The sequence below is a fragment of the Delphinus delphis genome, chromosome 4 (genome assembly GCF_949987515.2).
Source record: "Delphinus delphis chromosome 4, mDelDel1.2, whole genome shotgun sequence".
Taxonomy (NCBI): Eukaryota; Metazoa; Chordata; class Mammalia; order Artiodactyla; family Delphinidae; genus Delphinus; species Delphinus delphis.
The window spans coordinates 123,987,280-124,012,552 of record NC_082686.1 but is presented as its reverse complement, the minus strand read 5'-3'; the positions used below and the strand labels follow the sequence as shown (position 1 = coordinate 124,012,552).

At 36.1% G+C, this 25,273-nt stretch overlaps 1 long non-coding RNA gene across 2 annotated transcripts; it reads right to left on the bottom strand.

Moving 5' to 3' along the window:
• Positions 1–442: 442 nt before the first annotated feature.
• LOC132424296 (uncharacterized) lies at positions 443–23,322 on the bottom strand. Of its 2 annotated transcripts, XR_009519193.1 has the most exons (6): positions 23,228–23,322; positions 22,764–22,826; positions 20,926–21,013; positions 11,665–11,891; positions 4,085–4,198; positions 443–944 (listed from the first exon to the last, which is right to left on the bottom strand). It is a non-coding gene; the product is annotated as an uncharacterized lncRNA (long non-coding RNA). The 2 variants fall into 2 exon arrangements; XR_009519192.1 differs by lacking the exons at positions 443–944; positions 4,085–4,198 and having other exon boundaries at positions 10,043–11,891.
• Between the last annotated feature and the right edge of the window lie 1,951 nt (positions 23,323–25,273).

Genomic DNA, 25,273 nt, shown 5'->3' with positions numbered 1-25,273 from the left:
AAAAACTAATAAATAGTATTGCAAATAATTTCTTCCTATAAAAATATAACCTGTGTCTGATGGAACACATTTGATCAATGCACAGTGACCTGGGCATATTGATTAATTTTCCCAGTTTGACATTCATTTGTAAATTCATTTTAATATTTCTTATCTCACTATAAACCTGTGGCACTTTGACTTTTCTTTGAATCAGTTTTGTTCTCTCTTTAATTAATGAGTTAAAATCTTTGACACATGTTCATTTTATATCATATGAGAATCATGATTTCAACATTTTGTTAGAAAATTATCTTCTAACATTCTTTATTTAAGAAAACATTTTTTATTTGAGAAAGAATTCAGGTTTTGGAAATTGGAAACAGCAATCAATCTACCGCTAAATCAACATAACTGGAAGTATGATATTCTCATGAGTGTGAAATTACTTACTATATTCACTATATCAATGTGCCAGTTTTCATAACTTTCAGTGTTATCATCACAATATGTACAGAGGAGCCTTATTAAATCTTTTTTTTGTAATTATTTTTATTTGTGGCTGTGTTGGGTCTTTGTTGCTGCACGCAGACTTTCTCTAGTTGTGGCGAGCGGCGGCTACTCTTCATTGCGGTGTGCAGGCTTCTTATTGCGGTGGCTTCTCTTGTTGCCAAGCACAGACTCTAGGCATGCGGTATTCAGTAGCTGTGGCACGCGGACTCAGTAGCTGTGGCTCGTGGGCTCTAGAGCACAGGCTCAGTAGTTGTGGCACACAGTCTTAGTTGCTCCGCAGCATGTGGGATCTTCCCAGACCAGGGATCAAACCCAAGTCCCTGAATCGGCAGGTGGATTCTTAACCACTGCGCCACCACTTAAATCTTTTTGATGGTATGAGCACAGGTATTCTTAAAAAGCCATCAGTAAGACTTCAGAAGTTGAAGATAGAAAATATTTATCAAGTGGTTCTGAAAAAAATAGTGGTAAACATGCTTAATGGACAGAGAATGTATACTAGACAGAATGAAACACACATGTTTAAAATGAGTTCAGGAAGGTACACTGCCAGCTACAAATGTTTATGATAGCATAGACATTTCTATTTGGGAATAAATCTGAACTATATCTTCCTGATCTAGGACAACAAAAGACAAAGTATAATAGGATCTTAGAGCTTATCAGTAATTTCAAGGCCAACATGTGCAATGGCATGGGAGCAATAAAGAGCCTGATGTGAAGCTTGGGTCCATACAGTGGAAGGTGCTTTTAGACTGAAGGACAAATGAACTCAAGGTCTCAACTCTCAAGGTCCTTTACCTGTATTTTAAGGGCACTGTACCATGCTTTCCCATAGCTATCCATGCTCCAGTCTTGCCCTTTTTTGTCATTAATGATCAAAGGCCAACTATACTAATAGAAATTTGCACGTATGCATTTTTATTTAACTGACAAAAAAGACATGTTTGAACTTCCAACATTTTCCTTGCTGATATTGACCTATGCTAATATCTTTGGCATTTGTTAATGCTTAGTATAAAGAAAGGAGATACATGTGCCACTATTTTAATATCCACAGTCTTATTCTGTCCACTTCCTTGAAAATGAGAGTCTACATTAAGCAAAATCACTGCCATACACTTCCATGGGGTGGAATTCGGGGACCTGGGAGGAGGAAAGTCTTGTTTTCACCAGAAGGAGGTTACAAACAGACTGAGCAGAGGGTGAAAGAGAGAGAACAAGATTAACAGGGATCCATAATTGAGACTTTTTTGTTTCACTGTTGCTGGGTAAAACGAGCTGAAATGGAGAAAAGACAAGTACTTAAATGATCTCAAAGGGGGAAAGTGTGTATGTTATGGTGTCAGGGTTCTCTTTGAAGGAATAAAATTTTCTTTTAGAGGGGATAGTCAAGAAATCTCAATTGGCAAAAGTTAAATTATATAATTATTAAATTTAAGAAAACACAAAAGTCTGAGAAAGTACAGAGTAAGATATGTATTACAGATATTTCTTTAGGTCTTTTGCTACATTTCTCAGGGGGAGAAGGATCACTGCTAACAAGACACGATGCACACTTTCAATTTTTCCAGGACTGGAAAACATTGCCTAAAAGTATTTCTAACACTATGGGATGTGACTAATGGGCCATAGGAATGTTAAATTAGACCCCCTTGTCTTCTTAGTTACATTTAGTATAATTTACACTTAAAGATAGATAAGACACTAATCAGCTAGAGTAAGAGGACACAATTTTGATGGCTGGGAACCTGTTTTAGAAAAATGGTAGAAAGTTTTCAATAGGTCTTAAGGAATTGTTTTCTAGAAACAAAGATATGGAGAAGTGGGAAGACAGAAACCTTTGACTATCTTGCTGATTCTCTGGGACTGAGTGAATAAACTCTGTTTGAAATTCCAACTGGAAAAAAATAGAGAGTACTGACAGCCCTATACCCCAGTGCGGGGGTTATATGAAGTAGTATTTACATAAAGTAGAATTTTGATAGGATTTCTGCTAATACGGATCAATTACAGCATAAACTCTAAAGACAACATTAAAAGGCTTGGCTTGCTCTATATATCTCATAATTCAATTTTCCGTACAGTGGGCACTGTAATATGATAGACACTTTGCTGTGCAGGGGATATAGAGCAGATAAGACAAAGTCCTTTCCCCCAAAGAGCTCAGAATATATTGTATTGCAAGGCTTTGGCATTTTATGGATTTTTTTTTTAATTGGGAGTTTTACAAGAGGAGGTCCTGCTTTGTCAAGATCAGGACATTCGAAATAAGACTACTTTTTGCTACAGTAATTATTTCATTAAAACAGGACAAGATGCACAGAATGAATTATTGGTTTGCATACTGAGTCAGTTTGACTTTGTGAAGATGCTCTTATAGTGACCTTATTTTCCTCATTTTGTCACAGACCAGTGGAAAATTCATCATGAACTTCACTTTGAGAATCGCTAAGTTTGACACATAAAAAGGGTTTGCAGTGTCACGTGTCCTATTCTTTCAACTGGAAGAATATGTCACAGCATTGGGCAGACAAGGGGCAAGAGGGGAACAGATCACATAGTCACAGACGTGTCTGCATATCATCTACCAACAAGAGATGAGTTAAGACAATATCCAATTTTAAAATGTAACATGCTTCTTGAGAGCTTCCTATCCACTTTTGATATGTACATGTGAATTTTTAATCAGATCATTTCATAACCTCTTGATAAGATCTGGTGCACTAATAGAATTTGCATTTTTATTAGGGGAACAGGGAAAGGAAACTTTGAATTGCTAGGGACAGAACTATTGGAAGGTTGAGTCTGAATGGGTTTGAGGATCTGAGGATCACATGTGGTTTTAGGCAGCTGGAAGGCAGGTCATAAGGAGAATTGGAAATGAGAAAAGATCAAGAAAAGTATTGGGAGAGAGCCAAAGATAAACTCATGAATTCCTACTGCTTTTAGTTTGCTTTTGGTTTTCTTCTTAAGATGCTGTTCCAACTCTTTTAAAAATAATCATACCCCCTTTTTTGACAGGAACTTAAACAGATGCATATAATATAACATGGAAAAAACTAAGTGGCTCTGGTTGAAATGGGGAAGAAAGATGCAAAGATCTAGCTGTAGGAGCTGTGCCCTCAGCAATCATAGCTGTCTACATTCAAAACCAATGGTTTCCAGAGAAAGATAAAGACTAAAATAAAGACTGCAATAGGCCGAAACTCAGGGAACTGATATAAATATTCTGAACTCATGAAATGTAAGGAGTGATTTGTGTCCTAAAACATGTAGTTTTGCTAGTGCTTACATTTAGCCTAAATTATCCTGCAAAGCTGACATGTAAATTCTAAGGTGACAGAAAGAATAGCAGAGGAGATTGAATAAGATGATAAATTGAACATACACCTTTCCCCAGAACAAAATTTATTTAGTGTAATGGAGTGAATGTTTTTGTCCTCCCCCAAATCCATATGTTGAAATTCTAATCCCCAATATGTTGGTAGTAGAGATAGGGCTTTGGGGATGTAATTAGGTCATGGGGGTAGAGCCCTCATGGAAGGGATTCATGTCCTGATAAAAGAGACCCCAGAGATCTCCCTTGTACCTTCTGTCATGTGAGGATGAATCAAGAAGACAGCCATCTACGAGCCAGAAAGTGGGCTCTCACCAGACACCAAGTCTGCTGGCATCCAGATCTTGGACTTCCCAGCCTCTAGAACTGTGAGAAATAAATGTTTGTCGTTTATACCAGTCTATGGTATCCTGTCATAGCAGCCTGAAATGATCAAGACATTCTTTAATGTTCTTAGATACAAGATACTGAGGGGAAAAAAACGTGATTAGAAGAAACTTTGAGAAAAAATTCTGAAAGATAGAAAGCAAAAAAAAAAAAAAAAAAAAAGACAAAAAATAGCTACACAAGACAGCTTTGGAGGTGGAGGAGGCTCAGGTCTTAAAAACTCAACCAGTATTCCACACAACAGTGGGCAGGAACCGGCCCTAGTGGAGTCTCCGATAATTAATTGGAAAGAATTAATTGGAATTCGGAGTAGCCATGTGTTCCATAAAGAACTGGTGGAGAGAACAGTGGGGAGGGAGGAAATAATCAAAGAAATAAGGATAGTTTTCAATGTCAAAAAAATGAATCTCAAAATTGAAATGATCCACATACTAAAAAATTTTTTAAGTAATTTGAAAATCTTGATTATAGTTTTTACTCCAAACTATAATATCAAAATCTGCTTGATGTTATGAACCGAAACCAAACATCTACAAAGAAAAATCAACTATTTTTATACCTCATCATCTGAATACTATCACCTATGCTAACTAGTGTTAACATGATATATTCTTCTGTTTTCTCTATGTTCACTTAAATAAAAACATATACGTACCTGCCAGGAGAGTGATTTTCCTAATTTTTTTAAAACAAAAATAAGATCACATTATGCCATATTTTTCTGTAATTTTTCTTTTTAGTATAATATAAATGTCCCTCTGGATCCATTGATAAGGCTATAAGGAAAATGTTCATTTGGCTTAAAATTTTTTTCAAATTTTTAATCAAAAAAATTTTAATATTATTTTCATGAGGCTTTCAGTTTCTTCAGCTCTCAGTTTATCTCCTTATCTATGATTTTATATCATATCACCTTGTTTTATTTTATTATTAATATCTAATTGCTCTCTGAAATTATCTTATTTATTTTTACTTATTTATTTCTCATCCTCACTAGTATATGAGTCACCAAAGACACACTTTCCTTTAGAACTTACTTTAATACCAACATTTAAAACAGGACATGGACACTGTACGTATATGTTAAATGTCTGTTGAATGAATAATGAATAAGCTCATTCCTTTTTTATGGTTGCCTAGCATTTCACAGCATGAATGCATCTTAACTTATTCAATCTTTCTCCTCTTAATTGACAATATAGTTTGCTGATTTATTTTTGCCACTCATATAATGCTACAATAAACATTTTTCTGTATGTATCTGTAGTTTTATTTCTGTTTGATAGATTCTCCAAACTGAGATTATTTGGTGAAAGGACATATGTGTGTGTATATATTTTTTTTTCAATTTTAATAGATACTGCCAAATCTGTTCCAAAGGAGTCATAGTATTTCATACTTCAGCCAGCATGTATAAGAATTCCCATTTCCCCACCTTCTCATCAGCACTGGGTATTATATATTAAACACACATACACATATACACATTTTTGCCAACCTCATGGGTTAAGAAAAACTAATATGTTACTAGTATTTCCATTTTCATTTTCCTGATTATTAGTGAAGTTGAACGCCTTTTCATATATTAATACCCATTTTTCACTGGCATCTCCTGTGTGACTTGTTTATATCACTGTCAAATTTTTTTATGTCTTTCTTATTAACTTATTTGTTGTTGCCATATATATTACAAATACTTTCTCTCAGTCTTATCTGTTCTTAGACTTTGTTTATGGTAAATTTTTCCACATAAGGAGTTTAAATTTCTTTGTAATCAAATCTCTTAATCTTTTCCAGGGATGTTTCCTTTATTGCTTCTGAAGTTCTCTCCTGCTCCCCCTCAACATGGTTATACAAATATTCTTCTAATTGTTTTGCAAATATTATGTGTCTTTTACATTTATATTTTTAATCTACCTAGAATTTATTTTTGTAAATGTTATATAACAAAATGATCTAACTGCTTTTATACAGATGGGTAGCTAATTATACCAAGCATATTTATCAAGTAAACAATGGACTGAAATGCCATCTTTATTAAATGTTAAGCTCCCATTTGTACATTTTGGAATTCATTCAGTTCCATTAATCTATTTGTCTATTCCTGTTTTAGTAGGTTTCCTAGGTATACAATATTGATTATTAAAGCTTTGCAGTATATTTTAAATCTTGTTGGGTGGGTTCTTCTTCATTAGTTATCTATTTTAAAGAATGTTGGGCAATTTTCTATTAAAATTTTAATATAGATTTAACCTATTTTAGTAGGGATTCTGAAAGACTTTTAAAGTTAATTTTTATAATCATTTGGAAGATTGACGTTTTAATGAATTGAGTTGACACTGTCATTAGTTTCCCATCACTTATTACTGCTTCTCATGGTTTGAACTCTGAATTCAATTATTCGTATGTTCACCATGCATCCCATCAGCTTGGAAAAATGATGAATCTCTCTGTGTCTCTAGGGTAGGGCATGTGACACACAGTAATCAGCATTATCCCATCTCGTGGCCCATGTTTATGGATGGTCCTGTGACCCAAACTGGGCAATGAGGCACAAGGAGAAAGTAATTGTGGGCTTTTGAGAAAGAACTTTTCTTATTTCTATAATGGAGATCCCATATGTAAGCTACTCTTTCTTTCTTCCTCAAGTCAGTTAGGAAGTCTATAGCCCCAACATTGTTGGCAGTGCCTAGAGATCTCCAGAGGAAGCAGAATGAGGATGAAACTGCCAAGTTGAAGGCCAAAAGGAAAAGCAATTGAGCCACAGAATTCAACTCTAAACTTCCAGTTTATAAGCCAATAAATCTCCTTTACTTATGCTTCTTGAAGTTTAACATGAATAAGAGTGACATGAAGGCTTGTTAAACACATGGGCTCCTGGACCCACCTCCCAAGATTCTGATTCAGTACTTCTGGGATAAGTCCGGAGAATTTACATTTCCAACAAGATCCCAGGTGACACTAATGCAGCACGCTCACTGACCACATTCTTAGAAGCAGCATCCTGCACTGTTGCAGCCAATTTGAGATTCATTTTCTCTTATTTGCAACCAAATGCATCCTAACTGATACACCATCCAGGAGTGTTTTCTGTTTTTTTTTTTCACTCAGGTTCCTTGTCCATCAATAAAATGTATTTGTTTCTTTGTTTCTTTACTTAATTTTATACTTTTCTTCATTTATATCCCTTTCCTTTACAGTTAATTTATTCCTTAGGTTAGTTAGAAGTTTTGTCAACCAACATAAGTACTACAAGTGTTTACTTTTTTGCCTCTGTGGAACACATATGTATGTGAGTGTGCACATGTGCACGTGTGTGTACTATGTATCTATAATTTTTGGACATTTATTAGTGTTCAGACAATTTACTAAAATGATAATGGAAGATGATTTGCATTATAATCTCTTTGGTTTTCAAGATATAAAATTTGTCACATTCAGGATTCTGGCATAAAACAGCACACTAAAGTTTTCATTGATGAAAGTTTAATAGGCGATTTACAGAGGAGTTAACAGGGTTAAAGGAACATGGTTGAGATAGGGAGGCATTTAAGTGAAAGATCAAAATAAATATTTTTCATACATGCAGAGATTCATAAAGTTTATCACAATGAACACTGACAAAGATTGAGAATGTACATTAGCAAATCAAATAATGGCCTGAAAAAAAGAAAATGTTGGAAAAAGAACAGAGAAAAATAATTTAATAAAATGAATAAATGAGTAAAAATAATTGATGCTATCCTTTCAAAGAATATTCTCATAATATTACTCATAGTAGTCCAAATGATTACATTTCAGTGGTGAGAGGTGTAAAGGATAAAGAGACATAGACAAGGTTCTCATCTTATGTTAGGGAATAAATTGATACAGCTACATCTAAATAACTGTAGAAAAATGAGTTTAAATATGTATATAAGATTTTAAGGATATACACTAGGCGGAGAGAGAGAGGATTTACGATTTCAACACACAGATGGGAAAAACAACTAACAAGTGATCTTGATGGATCAAATCAAAAGGAGTTGAGGAAAACCCAGCAACAAAGCAGAGGAGTATAAGTATAATAAGTGATATTTAAAAAATGATATGGCAAAGAAAAATTTAGCATTACAATTCACAAAAAATAGATTAAATGCTCTACAGCAAAGGTTTTAAGATGTAGTTATAAGCTTTTTAGAAAGATAAGTATCTAAAAAGTAATGTTGTAGAAAGACTGAAAATTAATTGATGGAAGTTAAGTACTAGGCAAATGCTAACTCAAAGAAAGCAGTTATACTAATATTGAGATTAGACCAAAGAGAATTTAAGGTGAAGTTCATTAAAAGGGAAAAAGAGGTATACTGGATACTGATAAAGTTATGAGCCAATAAACGTTACAAAAGTCATGAAATTTTGCTATACAGCTTTGGAAATTTTCAGTGTACAAACTGATTCAAACATCAGGGGAAACTGACAATTTCACAGTCATAGTGGCAGAAACCAAGTGATTAGGTGACTAAAAGCTGAGAAAGATAAAAATCAAGGGTAGCAAACATTTTCTGCAAAGGGCTAGATAGGAAACATTTTAGACTGGAGGACCATGCAGTCTCTGTCACACAACTCAGTTCTGCTGTTGTAATATGAAAGCAGCCAAAGATAATACAAAACTGAATGGGTGTGGCTGTGTTCCAATAAAACTTTATTTACAACAGTAGGGGAGGAAAAATAACATTCCCTCTACCCTTTGAATTCTTGGCTGAAAGTTTCTGTAATGAAACACAGATTACCATGGGAAAAACAAACAGAAGTTTATTAACTTATATACATCATGTATACATGAGAGATACCCAGGGAAAAATGAGTGAAAAATGCTCCTCTTCTGTGATAATAGTCAATCTCTCCTGGTTGATGAAAGGCCCTGAGAGAGGATTTATCACAACCGAGTTCCTTTTGGAGGATCTGTCTTTAAGCAAATAGGGAGAGTTCAGAGAAAGCCTCTTCTTACATTTGCTGTTTTGCAAGTGCCTTCTGCTCAAAATAATCAGTATACCAAAGAGGCAATATTTGGGGTGGCATGTCCTGAACTCCTATTTTGGGGAAAACCCCTGAGATTTCCTAGTGCAAAGACACTGTCTTCTACTGCAAGGTCCCGATTGCTCCTCTGCGCTCCCTTCACTTGAAGACTCTGTCCAGACACCCAAATCTCATTCTAACAAGAGTCATCATGCTGGATTCAACCACGGTGAAGGTTTAGGCTGCCTCAGGGGAGAGAAGACACTGCCCTAGAGATTAGAGGAACTCCTACCACCACCCCAAAGCAGTACGTGTGCACCACATGCATTAATAGGAATATTTAGTCCTATTAATTATTAATAGGAATATTTACTCTATTTAGATTGCATATAATCTCTTTTTAGGTTTATAATCCTGGAAATGTAGTTTGGAAAGGTTACCTTTGATCGGTTCTCACATGTTAGGACAGTCAGGGGAGTGAATGCCACGGGCTCAGTATCGGTCTTAGACCACTTCGCACCAAAGTAGCTTTGACAATGAGACGGGCATATCTTTGGCCCTCTGTCAGTGGACATGCTCTTACCATCCACCAGAGCTCTCTGCTCTGAAGACACAAGGAGTTTCACACAATTTGCTTACTTCAAATATCTCAGAAGTGTGTCTGATATTCTCAGGGACACATATCAAGCTGTCTGAGTAGTATCAGTAAAATTTTTTTCACAGGAGACTTAAAGTGAAGGGGTGGGTGGTCCTCAGCATCCAACAACAATTCTCTCCAGAAAAAGCACCCCTCTCTCTATTAACCTACTTCTGGATGAAGTCTGAGTCTGCAGTTTACATGGGGCGGAGGTGGTTGACGGGCAAGGATTGCAAAGCTGACTTTCAGGACCTTCTTTGCAGGACGTACATAACTTGGAACAGTCCCTCACAGCAGAGTGTGAGAGTATTTGCCACTGATTTCGTGTGTGTGTGTGTGTGTGTGTGTGTGAGAGAGAGAGAGAGAGAGAGAGAGACCTCAGCCAAACCTGAGGTAGATAGAGTTCCAATATAACATTGTGTTACATAAAAAATTTTGGTATCCATGGACATTTCATTTTGAAGAAAACACGTAATATTTTATGCAAAGAAAAATCTAGTGAGGATCCCAAATCAGAAATCACTCAGGGTACTTTTCAGGCAGTAAACTGTAAAAATAAAGGCAAATATTTATTTAGATATTAAGAAGCCTTCTCTACATAACCCTTGGGTTAACTTTGGGAGATCAAAGCTAAAATTAAATTCCAATTAGAAATGAACAATGAGAACACTACCCAGTTTATCATGTGAATGTGACTGAAATGCTACACAGAGGAAAATATATAGCCCTTAAAACATTTATTAGAAAACAAATAGAAGTGAAAGGAAGTGTAAATAAAGATGCGCAGGGACAGAAAGTAAAAGACAGGTATGGCTGGGCTGTAGCACTGTGCTGTCAGGTTACACCTGTACACAGTTGGTTGTCATAGTAACAGCTGAGATAAAAAAAGTGGACTAAGAAGAGGTGAGATTGGAAACACATTATATCTCACTAACCAAGATTAGGAGAAAACGTTGATCTTCTTAAACATCAAATGGGATACAATGCCAAGAGAATTATTCAATTTGGTCAGTATTTTCTCATACCATCTACCTGAAGCCATTCTACAGTTGAAAATAAAGAACAGTTAGAACATACAAAAGTGACCTTGCAATTGTATGAAAAGGAATTAAATTGGTTTAAGTAAAGCACCAAGCAGACTGCAGTTAAATGAAATGCTGGTACCGAAAGTTGAGTAATTCCATCCTAATTCACTCTGCTGTAATAAAACATTTAAGCTCACACATTATGGATATAAGGTCACCCACTGTTTTGAGTCTCCCAAAAAGAAGCTCATAGCTAAGTTATAAATTAATTTAAAAGATTTTATAAAATTGTAAATGTTTTGCTAAGCCTTTAGAAATGCTTCCTTGGGAAATCACTAAGAATGCAATAGAAATATTTTGAACAGGCTTAAACTGGCAATTTAAACTTTTCTAATGTGAAAGATGATTATTTTTCAAAATCAGTTCAGCATCAGAATTTTTTTCAAGATTTGAATCCATTCAATAAATAATAAATTAATTTAATAATTTCTCAAGATATTGTTGCTTTTCTTCTCCCTTTTTTACTTAGTAGAAAATTTTGAATAATTTCAAGAAAACAAAACAAAAAAAAAACCAGAACAAAATGTATACCCTTTTGAGGTTAAGGTAAAGTTGAGGTTAAGGTAAATTTTAGGGTTAGGTTTATTTTATGTCAGCTTGTTCTGTCTTATTCACAAGTTTAAATATGCAGTCACACTCTGTTCAGTTTTTGATGACTACTGTTATGAATTCCCTCCAAATACAACATTGATTGTTATGACGATGCAAAGCAGAAAAATGAGCCTTACCCTGCCAAAGAATCAAAAGATAAATATATTTAAGGATTATAGATAAGGGCTTCCCTGGTGGCGCAGTGGTTGAGAGTCTGCCTGCCGATGCAGGGTACTCGGGTTCGTGCCCTGGTCCGGGAAGATCCCACATGCCGCGCAGCGGCTGGGCCCGTGAGCCATGGCCGCTGAGCCCGCGCGTCCGGAGCCTGTACTCCACAATGGGAGAGGCCACAACAGTGAGAGGCCTGCGTACCGAAAAAAAAAAAAAAAAAAAGAATTATAGATAAATGTAATAAATAATTAAATTAATTAATAATAAAAGGAGAGGTCTGGATTTATTCTCTTTTTCCTGTCTTCAGATTGGAAATGCAAGGAAGAGAGAAATAAGTTCTACCAAGGGGAATGAGGTTCATAAAGACCCCATAGAATGTGTAAGGGTTGAAATAAACCTTGAATGGCTTGGTGGTGTTTGCCAGATGGGCAACAAGAGTATGTGCATATGTGCCCCTTTTCACTGGCTCCATCCTTTCCAGCTAAAGAAGGAAGATTAGGGTTATGGAAACAACAACTATGTATTATGTGGAGTAAATTACTCTGGGCATGTCGTTCGACCTCCCAGATATAACCCTTCTGTTGAATGTAGCATCACAGGAGGGAATCATTTTCACTAGTGTGTGTTAAATGTTGGTTCATGTAAATAGGCTCTGCTGGCATTGTATTTGTAGTTGTACAGTTGTTTACTCATTACAGCAATTATTACCATACCACATCCATTGAAACTAGTGGTCAATTAACTCAGTGCTTTTAACCTTGTCAGGAAAGGGTAAGTAACATCACCTTAATAACAGTTTTGAAAGCAATGACAGGAGTGGAAGAGGGGATAGAAACTAGAAAAGCCATAATAATATACAAAGATGTTTCACAAAGCAAAAGAAGAATATTTATTTGAAAATTTAATGAAATACAGAATATCCACCCTAAAGTGGGCTTTGAACAATTTATCATATTTGGAGCATATTCCTCTAAATTTAGCACACTTTCTTTTTTGAAAAGAATGTTTAGTTAAAATTTTCATATGACTAAGAAAATTTTACCATGGATTGAAATGATCACCATGAATTCTAACAAACGACTTATGAGTACTTTTTATGCTCTGTGGATTTACCCCTACTCATTTCCTTGCATCTTTCCTTCAGTCAATCTGAGTTTTGTCTCGATATTTTCTTGCTAAAGTCTGCATCTTTCTTCCTCTTTTTGAAAATCATCTGACATCAAAGCATTTTTACTCATATTGAAAACCCTCATCAACTGCTGTTTGTTTCTCTTTGGTAACATCACCAATCCCCCTGGATCTAGGCAATCTTAGCAGGATATATTCCTTTCCCATGTTCTCCTATTCTATTTCCTGCAGTGTCTGATGTAAAACAGATTTTAAAGTTCATAATAGAACAGAGGTCAACATGAAAGACTCTAGGATCCTGGCCTTTGGTTTTTGCTTCTGGTCTTTATTATTATAACAAACAGTTAGTTGAACTATTACTTTCCATGTCATGTAAAAATATTAGAATGACAGCCCTTTCTTTTTAATCATAGAACAAGATTTTCAAATACATAAGAAGAGATATAAGAGAAAAATATAACAATAACACAAAATAATCCAAATGAACTGATTCTTAAGTTTCTAAGTAAACAGCAAGCATACCATCAAAGTCTAGGCTTTTCTCCTTCTCTCCTGGCTTGATCCAGAATGTGTCATCCAACAGTCTAAGGCCAGTGCTTCTGCCTGTGCTTTGGATTCTATTCCCCGCTGCTTCATCTGGGAACCTACACTAAGCATTTTCTTTTTCTTTTCTCCATTTCAAAACAACAACCAGCCTTGTCCCATCTCCACAGTACCCATGGCTTCTGCTTAACTCTCTTCTCTTCTACACAGCCGGAATTCTATAGTGGGTGGCCATTCTCATCGCTTCATTCTCACCTTCCTCTCCCTCCTTAACCCACTCTAGTCTGTTTCTATCAGCATCACACTACCCCAGTAACCCTTACTAAAGCTTTCACCAAATCCAAAAGCCATTTTTCAATGCTCGTCTCAGCAGCAGTCAACTGAAAAGGATCCACCTTCCTTCTTGAAATACTCTCACCTGGGCATCAAAATCCTACATGAGGGGACAAAAAATTATTAATTTCATACAATCCCTGCAGATCTCCCTCTCCCATGTCCTTCCTCTCCTTTCTATGGTCCTCTCCCCAGTCTGAGAAATCCTAGACTCTACTATTCCAAACTCCATGTCAGGCTCCCCAGCCTGGGGAGCTTGCACTGGGAAGATACGCCCCTATAACATTTGACTTTGAAAACTAAGGAGGCTTATGTCTAGGAGAGCCAGACGTCTATAGGAAACCGAGACTCTGCTTTTCAAAGTCTCATGCAAAAACTCACCGAGTCCCAGCACAGAGGCAGCAGTCTGAAAAGCACCTGAAGGAGATTCACTGACTAATTTTAGGGCAGATGCTAAGGGGAAGGGATCTGTTGGAACTTTCTCTGGCTACAAAGGAGCTGGCAGGCATTTTATTTATTTATTTATTTTTTTGGTGGGGAGGGCTCACCTACCTGGCTGACCTGGTGCTAGCAGGCACCATTTCTGACTCTCCCCATCTGACTGACTAGAACTGCTTGCTCCCCCTAGGGTCACCTGTGGGCCCAAACCAGTGACACTCCTCCAAAGTGTCCCCTCTGCCTCACCAGTCCTGGTGGGTGCCCTTGGCCAGCACTGGAGCTTCTCCAAAACAACCCCACCCCCGGCCAGACCCTGTGGGTACCCTCAGCTGGGACTGGAGTCCCTCCAAAGTAGCCCCCAATCCTGCCAGTTCTGGCAGGTGCTCTCACCCAACAGTGTAGCCCCCTACAAAACAACCCCCTCCCCACCAGTCTTGGTGAGGCACTTGTCTAGTACTGGAATCCCCCCAAAGTGGCTCCTTCCCAGGGTCTGAGCCTACGTATCAGAGTACCTACAAGCAGTTGTGACCAGGCCATATAGCCAGTTGTAACAGGGCTCAACCCCACACATTAGTGTGTCCACAGCATTTGCAGCCCAGATACACAGCTCATACAAAGGACACTCCTGGAGTGACTCTAGCAGCTGGGGGAATGGCACTACTGTGCTGCCCCAGGACACCTTCTACACAAAGCCACACTTTTAAATCCAGGAAATGTAGCTGATATAACTAATACCTGAAACAAACTCATAGAGTTAGGCAAAATGAAGAGACAAATGAATATGTTCCAAGTGAAAGAGTAAGACATAAACTTAGAAAAATAACTAAATGAAACGGAGATAAGCAATCTTCCTGATAAACAGTTCAAAATATTAGTCATTATAAAAACTCTCTGAACTCAGGAGAGGAAAGGAGGAACACCATGAGAACTTCAACAAAGTGACAGAAAATATAAAAAAGAACCAATCAGAGCTAAGGAATACAATAACTGAAATGAAAAATATACTAGAGGGAAACACCAGAAGATTAAATGATACAGAAGAACAGACCAGTAATGTGGAAGAAAGGCTACTAAAAATCACCAAACTGGAATAGCAAAAAAAAAAAAAAGAGAAAAAAAAAAGAGAATAGTTTAAGAGACCTCTGGGACAACATCAAGCATACTAACATTCACATTATAGAGGTCCAAGAAGGAGAAGAAAACCTATTTGAAGAGATTATGGCTGAATACTTCCTCAACCTGATGAAAGAAATAGACATTCAAGTCCAGGAAGCACAGAAAGTCCCAAACAAGATGAACCCAAAGGGACTCACACCAAGACACATTATAATTACAAGGTCAAAAGTTAAATATAAAGAGAGAACTTTAAAAGCAGAGAGAGGAAACCATAGTTACAAATAGGGGAGCCCTCATAAGACTATCAGCTAACTTCTGAGCAGAAACTTTATAGTTCAGAAGGGAGTGGCATGACATATTCGAAGTAGTAAAAGGAAAAAAAACTTACAACCAAGAATACTCTATCCAGCAAGTTTATCACTCAGAATTAAGGAGAACTAAAGAGTTTCCTAGACAAGGAAAAACTAAAGGAGTTCATCACGACTAAACAGACCTTACAAAACATGTTAAAGAGACTTCTTTAAACAGAAAATTAAAAAATCATAGCTAGAAATATGAAAATTATGAAAGAAAAAAATCTCACCAATAAAGGCAAATATATGGTAAAAGTAGTGGATCAACCACCTATGTATCTAGTATGAAAGTTAAAAACAAAACTAGTAAAATCATATATATCTACAATAATTAGTCAAGGGACACACAAAATAAGACGTCAAATAGTATTATGACGTCAATATGACGTCATAGTAAATATGACGTCAAAAACATAAAACATAGCAGGAGGGCGGGGGTGTACATATGTAGTGCTTTTAGAATGTACTCAAGCTTAAGTGACCTTCAACTTAAAATAGACTGCTATATACATGGGTTATCACATAAGAGCCTCATGGTATCCATGAGCTAAAAACTGACAATAGATGCATAAAAAATAAAGAGAAAGGACTGCAAGCATAACACTAAAGAAAGTCATCAAATCACAAGGTTAGAGAACAAGAGAATAAGAAAGGAACAAAAAAAATAACTAGGAAACAACAAAATGCCAATGAGTACATACCTATCAATAATAGCTCTAGAAGTAAATAGATGAAATGCTCCAATCAAAAGACATGAGGTGGCTGAATGGGTAAAAAAGAACAAAACCCATATATATGCTGTCTACAAGACTCAATTCAGACTTAAAGACTTTCACAGACTGAAAGTGAAGGAATGGAAAAAGATATTCCATACAAATGGAAACAAAATGTAGCTGGGGTAGCAATACTTATATCAAACAAAATAGACTTTAAAACAAAGACTCTAACAAGGGACAAATATACACATTACATAATAATAAAACAATCAATACAAGAAGAAGATATAACACTTGTAAATATATATGCACCCAACATAGGAACAACTAAATAAATAAGTATTAACTAGCATAAAAGAAGAAATTAACAGTAATACAATAATGGTAGGGGACTTTAACAACATTGATGGACAGATTATCCAGACAGAAAATCTATAAGAAAACATTGGCCTTAAATGACACATTAAACCACTAGAACTTAATGGATATACAAAGGACATTCCATGCAAAAGCAGGAGAGTAAATGTTCTTTCCAAGTGCACATAAAACATTCTCCAGGACAGACCACATGTAAGATTGAAATCATATAAAGCATCTTTTTTGACCACAATAGTATTAGACTACTAATCTACTGTAAGAAAAAAAAACTGGAAAAACAGATGGGAGCCTAAACAACCAATGGGTCACTGAAGAAATCAGAGGAAATAAAAAATACCTGGAGACAAGTAGATATGGACCCAATATTTCAAAATCTGTGGCATGTAGCAAAGGAATTTCTAATAGGGAAGTTTATATTGATACAGGCCTACCTCAGGAAACAAATTAAAATCTCAAATGAACATTTGAACCTTACCCTTGATGGTACTATAAAAAGAAAAACAAACAAAACCCAAAGTTAGTAGAAGGAAGGATACAAAAAAGATCGGAATAGAAATAAATAAAATAGATACTAAAAAAATAAAAAAGATCAACGAAACTAAGAGCTAGTTCTTTGAAAAGATAAACAAAATTGATAAACCTTTAACCAGACTCATCAAGGAAAAAAAAAGAGAGGATCCAAATAAATAAAATCAGAATTGAAAGAGAAATTATAATTGACACCACAGAAATGCAAAGATCATAAGAGATTACAACAAATAATTATAGGCCAACAAATTAGACAACTAGAAGAAGAGTATAAATTCCCAGAAACAGACAATCTACAGAGACTGAATCAGGAAGAAATAGGAAATCAGAACAGACAGAGTACTAGTAAGTGATAATCAAAACCTCCCAATAAACAAAAGTGCAGGACCAGATGGCTTCACAGGTGAATGCTAACAAAATAAGAGTTAATACCTATCCTTGTCAAAATATTCCCAAAAAATTGAATAGGAAGGAACACTTCCAAACTAATTCAACTGTTGCCAAAAAAACAAGCAAACTGACTAAAAAATGGGCAGAGGACCTGAGCAGACATCTCTCCAAAGATGACATAGAAATAGTCAACAGACATATGAAAAGAGGATCAGCATCACTAATCATCAGGGAAATGCAAATCAAAACCACAGTGAGATATCACCTCACACTGGTCAGAATGGCTATCATGAAAAAGAACACAAATAACAAGTGTTGGTGAGGGTGTGGAGAAAAGGGAACCCTCCTACGCTATTGGTGGGAATGTAAATTGGTGCAGCCACTGTGAAAAACAGTATGGAAGCGTCTCAAAACACTAAAAATAGAACTACCATATGACCCAGCTATTTCACTCCTGGGTATACATCCAAAAACAAAAACAAAAACAATAATTTGGAAAGATACATGCACCCCAATGTTCACAGCAGCATTATTTACAATTGCCAAGATAGGGAAGCAACCTAAGTGTCCATCAACAGATGAATGGATACAGAAGATATGGTATATATATATATATATATATATATATGCACATACATATACAATGAAATACTACTCAGCTATAAAAAAGGATGAATCTGGCCATTTGCAAAATTTCGATGGACCTAGAGAGTATTATGCTAAGTGAAATAAGTCAGACAGAGAAAGACAAACATCGTATGATTTCACTTATATGTGAAATTATACTCCATATTGCCCAAAGTATTTTCGTAACTACTTTCTTTAGATTTTTTTTTTATATGTCTATTGGGTATCTACCACAGGTTCCCAAGTTTAGCTAGGGGAATATTTGGCGAACCTGGAACAAAAATGATAATTTATGTTTATCTACAACCTATCCAACTGTAATTAAACATGAATTTTTAGTTAATGACAAATCATTATGAAACTTAAAATCTTGATTGAGCGTTTCATTCATATCCCCAGCCTATTAACTTTTCCATCCATTTTATTGTCATTTTATAAGCTGGGATTTGGACTTGTTTGGGACTTGTTTTCTCCCCCTTTTTCTTTTTTTGGTGGTGGAGGTTATGTCTTAAGACTCACATCTAAGTGAGTGGAGGAAAGGTTGTGGTTCCAGGAGGCATGACTGCATTCAGAATTGTTTCTATAACTGGAGGGAGAATATACTTGCAGGTATTCCAGGCCATAGCTGAACGTTCCTCCCACGTGACTTGCTTAGCTCTTACTTTCATTTTGTGTTAAACAAAAAGTCATTTGAGGGCTATTTAATGCCCTGGTTTGTGTGTTCCAATACCAGATGAAAGTTAAACAGATGAACCATTTGGGGGGTAAGGACTGGGAAATCCACGGCTGCTAAAATGCTTTAAAGTTTCAAAATGGTTTTGTTTTTTTAAACCCATTTTCCGTGTTCCAGCAGCTGTGGGTTTTCCCAGGGCTCCCTCTTGGTTCAAAAGGGAGCTGCTTAATGCTTAACGGATGAGTCAATTGAGTTCTTAAATGCAAAATTAAACTTAAAGTGCACAAAGAGCACAGGGGAATCCACAGCCCAGAATAGGCTGAAGGAGGGGCTGGAGCTGCAGGCAGTGGGCTGTGGGGAGACACAACCTCTTTTACTGCAACCAGCGGCCAATGTGAGGAGGGTACGGGCACATCCGTCTTTTCATCAACCCTCAAACAGGCTGTAATTATACTCCATATTGCCCAAAGTTTTTTCATAACTATTCTCTTTAGATTTCTTTTTATATATCTCTTTTTCTTTAAGAACCGAAAAAAGGAAAAAAAAGAGATAGATGGATGGGCTCTCTGGAATACAAGGCAAGTATGTTTTGATATCCATCAGGTTTGTTCTCTCAGTGATGGTGAGAGAATTTGGTTCCCTCAGCACTTTTTTCCCCTCAGGTCTCTAGGTACTTTACCTCCTGAGCCCCAGACACTCAGCAAATCATCTAGATTCTCAGAACGTTGTGCTTTAAAAGTGAGAAGACAGGATGATCGGGAACTTTGGTTGGGATACAATTTGCCAAGTCACTGGATAAAGTTTTACCATTCACCAAAGTATTTGAACATAAGAAAGCATTGGATGTGGTGCTTAACACTAAGATTCAGAAAAGACATTTTGGCCAATTTTGATAAAATCTTCTTTGATTCAAGACAAATCATCTTAAGACCTTAAAGCAAAAATTTCCATGTTTTGATATGTGTTTTTACTTAAGAGGCTCCCAACATCATCAAGACTAAAATTCCTTGGGTGTACTTTCTTTTTATTGCAGGTAATAAACTAACTGTTGAATTCCAAATTATGGAAATCTTTTTGGGAGTCAATCTCATGATTTCAACAAGTTTTTCATAGCAATATGTACACTGGCATTCCAAAATGGGATACAGCCCCAGTGAAGCTCATCAGACCCCATAACCTCCCAGATTTCCGACTGATACCTACTAGAAGCATGAACTCCTTAGCATCTTTGGGAGGCATGTCACTTGCTGTCTAGTGTATTTTAATTGCGTTTAAGGGATATTTAGGATAATCTTCAAAAAGTGCTGAGAAATGACAAACCTGTCGGAAGACACATTGCCCAGATCTTGTATTCATACTTGGCTTTTACGCTAGGAAAACATTTAAAATCCTTTAGTGCCTCACTTTTGAAGAAACCATTCTAGTGGATAGTACCAAAAATCCTGTTATCATGCTGGCAGAAACTTCCCAATAGGATACCAAGAAGAGGATGCTAGAAAGCTTCAAGTTCACACTAGATATATCACCAAGTCCAGCAATGACTAGTGAAGTCACAAGGGTAAATAAGCCTAAAAAAAGACACAGGCATATACACATATATGTATCTATGTGTACACACACACACACACACACACGCACAAACACACCTTTCAAACCTTATCTAAAGTTGCTACTCAATTACAGATTACACTCCTTAGGCATTTTTACCTCTTTCAAATCTCAAAGTAAATCTTATTATTCTAGATTTTGAGAGCTATCATGGCTCACTCTCACTTACTGCCGAAAAGAATAAAACAAACAAACAAAAAACCAACAAACTATACAACAGACCATTATTATTTGGTCTCAGTCTTCATTCTAAAACTTGCCAACTCTTGTTTCATGGAGCAGTTATTTTATCTTTATCATTTAAATTTAGAGGGTTGATTATGAAATATCAACTTCTAAAAAATAGATTGAGGGTGAATATTCCTACCCTGTATTTGTGTATTCAGAGATTTGTACCTCTTAGGTAATCAAATCCACTTGAGTCATTGACTACATCCAGCCTTGTCAGTTTGCCCGAAGGAAAGCCACTGATGAGGTTGGGCTCCTGCGAAAGCAATCATATGGTTAATTGCTTTAGTGTGAACCTAGCCGTTGTGATTAAAGCCTAGGACCTGCGTTTAGGTAGAGCAGAGTTTCCGTGCTTCAAGGCACTCCTTGGCAGATCTAGTCCTCTCCAGACCTTGAGAAAATGTGCTGAGGCATCAGCATATTTCCCTGAGGAGTCACAGTGTTTGGGGGATCCTTCAATCATTAGACCATATTCAAAGAAACTGGGTTAATTTGAATATGTAATCATTGGATCACATATTCATATATTTGTTACCACTTTGAAGGGGTAACAAATATATGAATTTATAAAAATATATGAATGATAATCTCTTTGATTATCAGAATGCAGATTTAAATAAACAAGAATATATTCAAAACCTGACATATTATGTGCTTGAATTTAATATGAATTCTGCCAACCCCCAAAGCATCTTATACCTGTCTTCTAATGATTACACATGTCTGTATATCGCTACTGGTGCACTCTTCATGGACATAAATTAAAAAGACAATCTGTTCTGCTTTTGAATAAAATGAAATGACATCTTTTCAGAATTCCAATTTTAGTAATTTCTTATAGAATTTGATTAGCAATATTTAGGCCACATTTTATATATACACACACACACACACCCCCCCCAACATGTGCATGTGTGTGTGAATACATACATAGATTAAATTTAATGCACACAATATTTTTAAATTTTGTTTAATCTTTTTCTCTTTTTGCAAAATTATATAGACTCAAATCAATATTTCTTTCCTCTCCAGTGAAATCAGAGTTCACTTTTTATAAAGAAATTCTAAATCGTTAAGCAAGTAGAATACTAGCCTTTTCTATTTTTTTTAAGTTACCCAACATACTTCTGGGGCTTTCACAAGTGGAGGTTTACATGCATTGAAAAAACAAACAAAAAACTGCTATGTTACAGTAATTCAAATTCAACACCATTCTGAGTGGATTTTTAATATACTCATGGGAGTCACACAAGGGAAATTGATGATGACTTCAAATTACTTGCATCTTATTTATCTTAAAATCTATTCCCTAATCTGTTACCACATTATGGACAATAACATCATTCTATCAATAGTAAAAACAATGGAGTTTTACTAATTTAGCTGTATTTATTGCCCCTCTATAGCCTCATAAAAAGTGATTCCTGTATATATAAGGTATTTTAGAAACCCTATTTTCTCAGAAATAGTGGCAGTTATTAAGACTTAACATTTTAAGAAAATGTGAACAAAAAAGGGGACGTATTATGGTATAGCCCTCATCATTTTGCATTGTTCTCCAAACAGTTGCCTTCCTTTTCTGGGTGGATCTCTGAATGTTAATAGGGGATGCATCACGTGCAGAAGCTGGAAGCACGCAAGCCATGTTTGGCACACAGATTCTTTGTAGGAAAAAATGTTACACAAAGCATGCTGCATCCAGAGCTTTATTTCAGAAATGAAATCTTATTTCTTGACCAGTTTGACTCAATATTTCCTACCATGAGAAAAAATTTGCTCCTAAATGGGTTAAATATTAAAATTGAACGGGAAGTAATAGAAACACATAACCTCTATTCCCCAAAGCGAAAATCAAATATGCAAATATGAAAATGAGAGGACTCTGCTTCTTCCCCTTACACAACTGATTAAATTGTCACTGCTGGAGATTACATGGGGTTTTATTCCCTTTACAGCCATATTCAATTGGACAGACAGAAAAATATATTGCCACAGACGAGACCCACCACCTGGGTACACTGTGCTTCCAGTTGCCTGTAGAGGTCTTGTCCAAAACTTTGCAGCTAACCCTTTAAAAAAAGAAAAGTATGAGATGTGATCATTCATGATAGACTTGGATGATGTCTGAAGTCCTTTCCAACTTGGAGATTCCAGTAAGATAAAAACTCCTCCTCTTATTACCAGATACTAGCCTGCAGTTTAATTCCTACGTAACAAAGCCTTCGCCAGCACATCCCCTTTTTATATCGATCCTAAAAACATTTCATTCATCTTGCGTGAGACTTTCATTTTTTCAAAAATATCAGAAGCTCTTCTCTTTCTGTTTTTGCCCTTTATTTCCTACCTGATGGATACATTTATTTCCTGGCTTATCAATTTTGACCCTGAGCCTGCCCCCACCCCCAACTGTTCCTTCCAGATGGAAATATTTGATTTTTGCAAAAATTGAATATAGAAACAGAAGGATTACCTTTGCTGCTCTTACGTCTTGCCACGATTCGGAAATGGTTCTCGCAGTCTGTCTGGATGTAGTAGAAGTTAGTACTCAGATGATGTCGCCTGCCTGTGTCACTCGGCACTGCGGGCTGAGCAGAGAGCTGCCTCCAGCTGAAGTCTAGGGCCTCAGTGTTAAGGACGCACAGAACTACTTTGTTAATGAGGTCGTTTCTCTGGTGCATAGAGACAGAGCCGCAAGGACAGGGAGATTTAACGACTAAAAAATGTGGTAGGATGAGGTTTTTGAATTGGAGCATTCAGAAAAAAAAATAACAACAGCAAAAGACTAGTGAGCAGATACTTTCTTGCAAGGATAAGTGAACAGAAACAAGTCTATTTGCCTTTAGATTTGTAGTAGAGATAACACGTGTTATTTTGCCATAGAAGTGAGGAAGAGATTCCCCAAAGAATTTTTAGATGGCTTGCTGTGTGGCTGGAAATATTTTTGTTGCTCTTGTTTTATCCATTCAGCTAAATGACACTTATGGAGGTTTTTAACTAAATAAGATCGCTTCTGTATCTGTTGATATAACTGCAATTTGAAAAAATTATTTTCTCTGATTGGGTGAATGAGAAAACAATCAAATTTCTCACTTCTAGCATCCAGATGGGTAAATTTATAATAAAATCAAGTGATGTTTCCCTGTCCCAAACCCAGAATTCCATATGCATTTTAAAACACAGACATATATCATGCTTAAACAGCATTCTGTTTTAACTTGAGAAGTTTTAAAAAATCATTGCTTTCTAGCATCATGTATGTGCTTTTCTTCTCGTAAATCTGCTCAATTAAGATATCTTTTTGCTGTCAAAATTAAAAGCAGAGTTGTGTGTGTTCTACTGGCTTGAGCATATATACACTTCAACCCTTTCTCCTCTGTGTTTGCTTTTTTCTGTTTTTCTCATGTTTCTTTGTTTTTCTTTTGTTTTCTTTTCTAGACTTCCCAGGGTTTTTGTTTTATCATATTGTTCTCTTTGCATTGTTCAACTGCTCTTTGACAAAAGTTCCATATTTAATCTAATTTTCTTGATTTTGTTTAATTTCCCCATAGTTTTATATTGTTGTTCTTTTTCCTTTCTTTCTCTTCTCAGACATTGTGCTTTTTTATGAAAACAATTCCAAAAGTCAGAATAGTCAGAATATGGACAAACTTTGCTCTTGAGTGTCCTTACCTTTTCCTATTTTGGCTTTGAATATCTTAATTCCCTCAATCAGTATTGGCCATTTTTCATCATCTTTTTATCTACTGCGTTGCCTTTTCTATTACTAATATCCTTGTTTCACTTTTCCCTGATGCCTTAATTTCCCAGGCTTCTAGTCTCACTAAAATGTCACCACCATTTATCCAACTCTTAGTATAAGCACTGTGTCCAATGCTTCATACATATTCCCTGGAATTCTTACTACAACCCTGAAAGGTAGGCATTTTTATTTCCATCTGATAGAAGGAAAGACAGAGGCCCAATGATTAAGGTACTGCCTTAGGGCCACACAATAACTGTGATAGCAAGTATTTGTTCCCAGAACTATCAGGTACCAACTCACCCACTCTTTCAATTAAATCATACTGAGACAAAAAATCAAAAGAATGTTTTGAAGTTCTGTTATGTATAGGGGAAAATAAACGTCACAGATATATACTTCATTATTTGTATGGACTTAGACCTAAAATGATTAAGTAGAAATGTACTCGTTATGTCTTCCTTTTGATAACACCAACTGTAGTTTTATTTGTGATTTCAGAAAAAGAAGCTCTAAACTCAAGTTACTATCTCTAACAAAATTTTTAACTAAAACTACATCCAAGTTTTCTTTGTACATAAACCAATTTACTAATACATGGTTGTAAATGTAAACAAACTGTGAGAGCAAGTTCCTATTAGTAAAATAAACAAGAAATGGCAACTCTAGAAGCATGAAGAGATTTGTGTTGTCTGCAAACCCATTGCATCCAGTAATGACATCAGTGATCAAATATGTTTTTACAGTTGTCAAAGTAGTGGATCAGACCCTTAATCC